Below are 6,742 nucleotides of genomic sequence, written 5' to 3'. Positions count from 1 at the left end.
CCAGAGTACCACCAAAGATAAGACAAAGAAACAAAGCAGGGCACTTTCACTGCTATCTTCTGGAAGAACAGATTTTTTTTCAAAGTATGAGAATTCAAAGAGGAGCATTTAAATAGGTAGATTATCAATGGCTAATATATCCAGTCTATACATTACGTATACAGGCAAAGTTATTCTGTGATTAAGTGGCCAACATAAACCTTCCAGCTTTTGTACCAAATATCAAATATAAGAAAAAAAACCCATTTTAAAACAGTCTCTTAGGTATTTTCAGCAGTTTCTGAGTTACCTATAGAAAGCTCTGACTTAGTTGTATAGAGTTTAATATATGGGTCCACCATTAAATCTAAATCATGTTTTATATCAAAATTAATGTTAAGCAAAGCCAAGTTACTTGACCTTTGGTCTGTCAAAGTGTTTCTTAAGTATGCTTTGAGATGCTTTCATCCATTTTCATAGCGCTCATTTTCGACTTTCATCACTGGAAGAATACATAGGACCTTCAGCAATGCATAAACGTTTCGTAAGAACTTGATGTCAGGCAAATGAAGGGCTTCATAAATGGTGGATGAAAGCTCTATATCCTTTCCTCTGTGTTTCCACTTGATTCTCCAACAATGAAGCTCGGCAGACAATGTGTCAGGATTGGGTAAGTCACTCCTATACATGTCAGCATGGTGTTCCTCTGACGTATGGAACTTGAGCTGCCCCATGACGGAAGGGACCAGAGATAAGCATTTACGAGCTTTGAGGTGCTGCTCTGAGAATATATCTTTAAGTTCCTGAATAATGTGCTCTACAGTTGGGACACTCAGGATTTCTTTATAGTAACTCTCTGAGGTTAGCTGAGAATCCAGGTTGCCCTGCTGAGCTCGGTGGAATTTCCCAGGGAGTTTCATCTGAATATCAAGTTTGGATGCTAAATTTGTGGCTTCCTCAAACCAAAATTCATGATAAACTTTAATATTTTCCATCACTTCATTTAGTGAATGCAGCACTGCAGTCAAGCTGCTGGCAGCAAAGAAGACATCAGAGGCCTGACCCTGCAGGTTTTCCCCAAAAGCTCTTGTAAAAGACAAGACGTTTTTAAGAACAACAATTGTAACGATGAAATCAAAATCTGTTATTGCACTACAGAGTACAAAGTCTCTGCCAGCTATGCAATTATTCCATCTAACACTTGTGTCATTATTTATACCATCTAAACATAGAACAAGTGCTTGCAAGAGGTCCACTAAGATTTCAAAAGCATCATGCCTGCCTGTCCACTGAGAATGGCGAATTTCCTTCAGTTCATTGCCTCTTTCTTCACTGTTCTGAAAAAGGCCAGAAATTACATTGTCAAGTTCTAAAAGCAGTTGTGGTGATCGATGGAAGAATGAACAAACTTCCTCAATTTTTCCCAGTGCAAGAGATACTCCCATAACAGGTACAGATTTTGCCAACCACATATTTAAGGCACAGGAAGAACAGAGTGTGTAGATGGCTTGAGGATATTTCTCTAAAAGTCTAGAAGCGACAACCTTCATCTTCGAAGAAAATCCACTGGACACGAGGTAAGCCTGGCCACGACAGTACTCCATGTTTAATCCCCATTTCTCAGTTATCGTAATGTGAAATTTCACAGCCAAAATCTCCGCATCAGCTTCTTAAGGCAGGAAGCCCACAAATTCCACTCTCAGATTATGAGATTCATCCACAAACCTCACCAACACAGGCAGATGCTCTTCCCCTGCTATGTCTACCACATCATTGGTGATAATGGAAAAGAAATGGGAGTCTCTCACTTCCCTGAGAGTTTCTTCCCAAATGCAGCTCTCACAGATCTTGAGCATCTGTTTCTGCTGGGTTTTAGAACAGAACAATGTGTTGACAGCTGTTGTCTCAAAAAGCCTTCTCAAAACCTCTTCACCAGAATTTATCCGGCACTCCAGCAGAGCTTGAAAGTTATCAGGAGTAAAGAGACCATCTGGGATTTCATCAGTTTCATGACCATCCAGAGGTATGTTCTGCTTTCCCATAAGAATCAAAATTTCAAATAAAGATTTTAGGTATTCTTTGTTTTCCTTCTCTTCAAGGGTTAAAGGCAAAATGTCTTCATCCTGTTCTTCACCACCTTCTTTTGCACTGAGGTTCTGAGCATTGCTGATGTTTGTTTCTTTATGTGTTTGCTATTGTTCAGAAGTTTCATCAATTTTTTTTCTATTTCAGTGTCCTGATTTCATCTTCACTCAATTCTTTTATTCGTTTTCTGTGTCTACTATGTGGATTGTTCAGATGACTGGTAAAATCAATTATTGTTGGTACAGCATTATCTTGAAAAACTGTCCTATAAGGACTCTCCCAGAGACTTCGCAAGTATCTGCTTCAATTAATTTTGAGAAATAAAGTAACCCAATCATTCTTTAGATTTCTAATGCCTCTGCAAAATGTATAGTTCTACAGATCATAGAGGTCTCAGAGTGTTTGGCACATAACCGATAATGTTTATTAAGCTGATCAGATGTTTTATCTTCTAAGTCAGCTCTCCTGCAATTCTCCACCCACTTCTGGCATCTGGCCGGATCCCGCGGGAACCTGAAGAAGGCCAGGTCAGACTGTGTGCTAGTCTGCGTGCAGCTGGGAGCAGCACAGAAGTTCACCATCTTCGCCCACACCCGCCGGCAGGCCAGCTCTCCCCTCCCGGCCTCCTCAGGGCAGCCCCATACGTAGGGTTTTTGAATGCCTGATATATTTTGGAAGTGGATGGCCAATCCTTCTCCTAGTCTCTTAATTAAATCACCATTAAAATTTAAAATATTATTTAAAAAGTAAAAAGTTCTCTCTTACCTCAGAATTTCTTTCTCTTATTTTGGATTATTTTCATTACAGTTCAAATTTCACAGTAATTCAGACTTCCATATTGGTCTTTTCTTTCTTCCCTGTCCTTACATATCTTTCCACAACTCATCTAGTCATCTATCATTAGTGTATAATGAGTCATATCTATTTTTCTTTTAGATTTAATACATGAGCTTATTTACTTGCCACACATAGAATATATATTTCTGATTGGATTTGGATTTGGAGGTAGAAGCTCTCAGAGAGGACGGCCTCCGTCTCTTGGTGTTCTACTCCTGGGATTTTTCTTTGGCCTTTTACATTCTCTTGGACAAAAGTTTAGTATACTCTGTAGCCTCCTTCTTATTCTTTTTAGTACACTGTTTCTTTAGGGAAATGTGCTGGCGCATATGCTGCAAGGCACATGGAGTAACAAGACACTGAGTCTTCGTCAATTTGGTCCTGGATTTCTTACCTTCTTTGCTCAATGGTTTTCTCACAACCTAGTGACAGACATAATCTTCCTTAGATTGAAAAGTTTGTGAATTCTGTGGATTCTTTTGGACCCCTTGCAATGAGGCACAAAAGTATCAGTCAGTCCTAGAATTTGAGAAAACTCAGAATGACATCCACAGTGCAACTACAGACAGATTTGCACTTCCTCTCTCCAGTTCTCTATGGTCTGTAACAAGAGCGTCCCTTACTTAGTAGCAGGCAAACTCAGCCATAGGTCAAGACACTCTGCTTCATGGTAAAACCTTGTTCATCATTTCAACCACTGATCCAGACCACATATCCATTCTACACATTACCAAGAGAGTCAGCAGCTACTTCTGTGACCATTCTCTTCTCATAATATGTATGAAGTTTGAATTCATAGTCCACTTCAATGATATTTTGGTTGCTAGTGGCTGAGAATGAGATGTTCAACTTCATGATGAAAAAGCTGATTGCCTCAGTGACATCACAAAAAAGAGTTAAATCTATTCTTAAGATGCTTTTTAATCAGTTGAGATACAAATAAGGTCATATTTTGGTTCTCATGGTTTTGTTTCCGTTTCTTTCAATTCAGTTTAAGCTTGGATATGAGTAAGTGATAGTCTGTTCAGTCACTGTCTGATGTGGTTTTGACTGCTCATGTTGGGCTCCTCCAATATCTCTTTCTAATATCACATGCAAGCAAGATTGTGCTGAAGATTATATTAAAATGCCTGCATTAATATGTTGTCAAAAAACAGCAAATGTACAAGCTGGGTTTAAAATAGGTAGTGGACTTGAGGACATCATAGCCAACTTCAGATGGATCTTGGCAGAAAGCAGAGAGTACCGTAAGAATGTCTTTCTGTGCTTCGTTGGCTAGCCAAAGGCATTTGATGGTGTGGATCATAACAACCTATGGCTATAATTAATAAGAACGAGAATTCCAGTACACTTTATTGTGCTCATACAAAATCTGTACTCGGATCAACAGAACAGACCATGGAAATACTATATGGTTCAAAAATCAGGAAAGGAGTGTGTTATGGATGCATCTTGTCTCCATATTTTTTAATCTGTATTTAAAAAAAAACAGATAATTCGGGTTGCTGGATTTATGAGGAGGAATGTGGCATCAGGATTGGAGGAAGATTCATCAGCAACATGCATTATGAAGATGACACAATGTTGCTTGCCAAAACTGAGAAGACCTAGAAGAGTTTGCTGCAGAAGGTCAAGGACTACAATATCAATATGAATTGAAGCTCAACATAGATTTTCACCAACAACAAAGATTCCCACCACTGGACTAATTGGCAACACTATGATAGTTGGAGAGGAGATTGAGATTATTAACAATTTTAGTTTGCTAGGTTCCACAGTCAACACTCATAGCACCAGCAGTTAGAAAATCAATAGATGAATTGCACTTAGGAAAATCTGCTGTTTAGGAACCTCTCCAGAGTACCAAAAAGCAATAATGTCAGATTAGAGACTAAAGTGTGCCTAAGCTTTGCAGTTACTTACTATGCCTCTGAGAGATGGACAGTGAAAAAAGATGACCGAAGAAGGATTGATACCTTGTGTTGTGGCTCTGGAGAAGAATATTTAACATGTCACGGACTGTCAAGAGAACAAATAGGTCTGACCTGGAGAGGGTAAAACCATGTTGCTCCTTAGAGATAAGAATTTTGAAGTTCCATCTCACATACTTTGGACATGTTGCCAAAAAGGACTAGTCCTTGGAGAAGAACATCATGATTGGAAGGGTAAAGAGACAGATAAGAGGAGATGGACTGACACAGTAACTGTGGTAATGGGAATAGTTTTGTTGGAGACAAAGATACTGGCTCAAGGCAAGGTTTAGAGATATTATGCATAGGGTCACTATGATTTATAAGTGACTCAACAGCACTATAACAATTTATCTTTGCCATGTTGTCATTAATGTAACTCCTTTGAAGTCTATCAGATGAAGTTCACGTGCATAGTCATATTTTTTTAAGAAACAAACGCTGACAAAAGGGATATCACTAGAGACTAAAAATTTTACTAGACTTCCTGGAAAACAAAACAAAGTGAAGAGATTTGGTGGTGAAAGTAATGTAAAGAAAATTTTAGAAAGCATCTCAAAGAGATGATGCAAACATGTATTCAGATAATAAAAAGTTAAGAACTCATATGGAATTTCTCAAGATGAGAGAACTGAAAAACAAATTCACACCTTCATTTACAATAATATGAAATGATATAGGGAAATCTTGAATGATCCTGAAAACATCAAAAGAAGGTGGAGGTAATGGATGGAGTTATTGTACCAAAAAGATATGTACAATACTGAAATATATTAGGAAGTAGCATATGATCAAGAGCCAATGGTATTGAAGGAAGAAGTTCAAACTACTGAAGACATTGCAAAAAATAAGACCCCACAAACTAACTGACATGCTTCAACTGTCAGATGCAAACTTGCATGTCCTCACTGTCTGTGCCAGAAAATTTGGAAGACAGATAACTAACTTACAGGAAAAGATTCATATTTGTTCCCCATTCCCAAGAAAGGTAATCTAACAGAATGTGGAATTATCAAATAATATCATTAACATCACATACAAACAAAACATTGCTCAAGATCAACTAAAAATGGCTGGAAAACTATTTACAGAGAACTTCCATAAATACAAGTTGAGTTAAAAAGAGGCCATGGCACCACAGATATTATTGATATCTCAGCAGAGAATATAATAAAGTCTATTTGTGCTTTGTTGACTATGTAAAATCATTTGATTGTGTGGATCATAACAGACTATGGTTAACATTGAGAAGAATGGTAATCCAAATCCATCTAATAGTGCTCATACAAAATCTATACCTAGATTGAGACTCCATTGTCTCAACCAAGCAAGGGGACACTGTTTGGTTTAAAGTCAAGAAAAGTATGTATCAGAAGTGTATCTTTTCTCCATATCTATTCTATCTGTAAACTGAGCAAATCATTCAAGAAGCTGGACACTATGAAAAGAATGTTACATGCGGAATGGAGGAAGCCTCATAAAAAATCTGAGTTATGCAAATGACAAGGCCTTGCTTACTGAAAGCTAGGAAGACTTAAACGCTTGCTGCAGAAGACCAAAGTCTTTAATAAGGATTATATATATATATATATATATATCTCACCACCTAGATGGAGAGAAGATTTAAATTGCCAATGATTTCATCTTACTTAAATACCTAATCAACAACTTTGGTGCCAGCAGTCAAGAAATCAAAAGATACATTGCACTGAGGTCCTCCTGTCAAGACACTCTTCAAATTACTGAGAAGAAATGATGTCAGTTTGAAGTACATCTGATCCAAGTTATCTTTTCAATTACTTGCTATGCTTTTAAGAGGTGTTGTTGTTGTTGTTGTTATGTGCCATCAAGTTTCTTGCGATTCATAGTGA

General features: G+C 37.8%; 1 pseudogene; it reads right to left on the bottom strand.

Annotated features, from left to right (window-relative positions):
- Window positions 1-260: 260 nt before the first annotated feature.
- On the bottom strand, window positions 261-2,645 carry LOC102866222 (annotated as a pseudogene).
- Window positions 2,646-6,742: the final 4,097 nt, after the last annotated feature.

The sequence above is a fragment of the Elephantulus edwardii genome, unplaced genomic scaffold (genome assembly GCF_000299155.1).
Source record: "Elephantulus edwardii isolate Elephantulus edwardi_28Jun2011 unplaced genomic scaffold, EleEdw1.0 scaffold00539, whole genome shotgun sequence".
NCBI lineage: Eukaryota > Metazoa > Chordata > Mammalia > Macroscelidea > Macroscelididae > Elephantulus > Elephantulus edwardii.
Note: the sequence above shows the minus strand (reverse complement) of the source record. Positions and strands in the feature narration are given on the sequence as shown.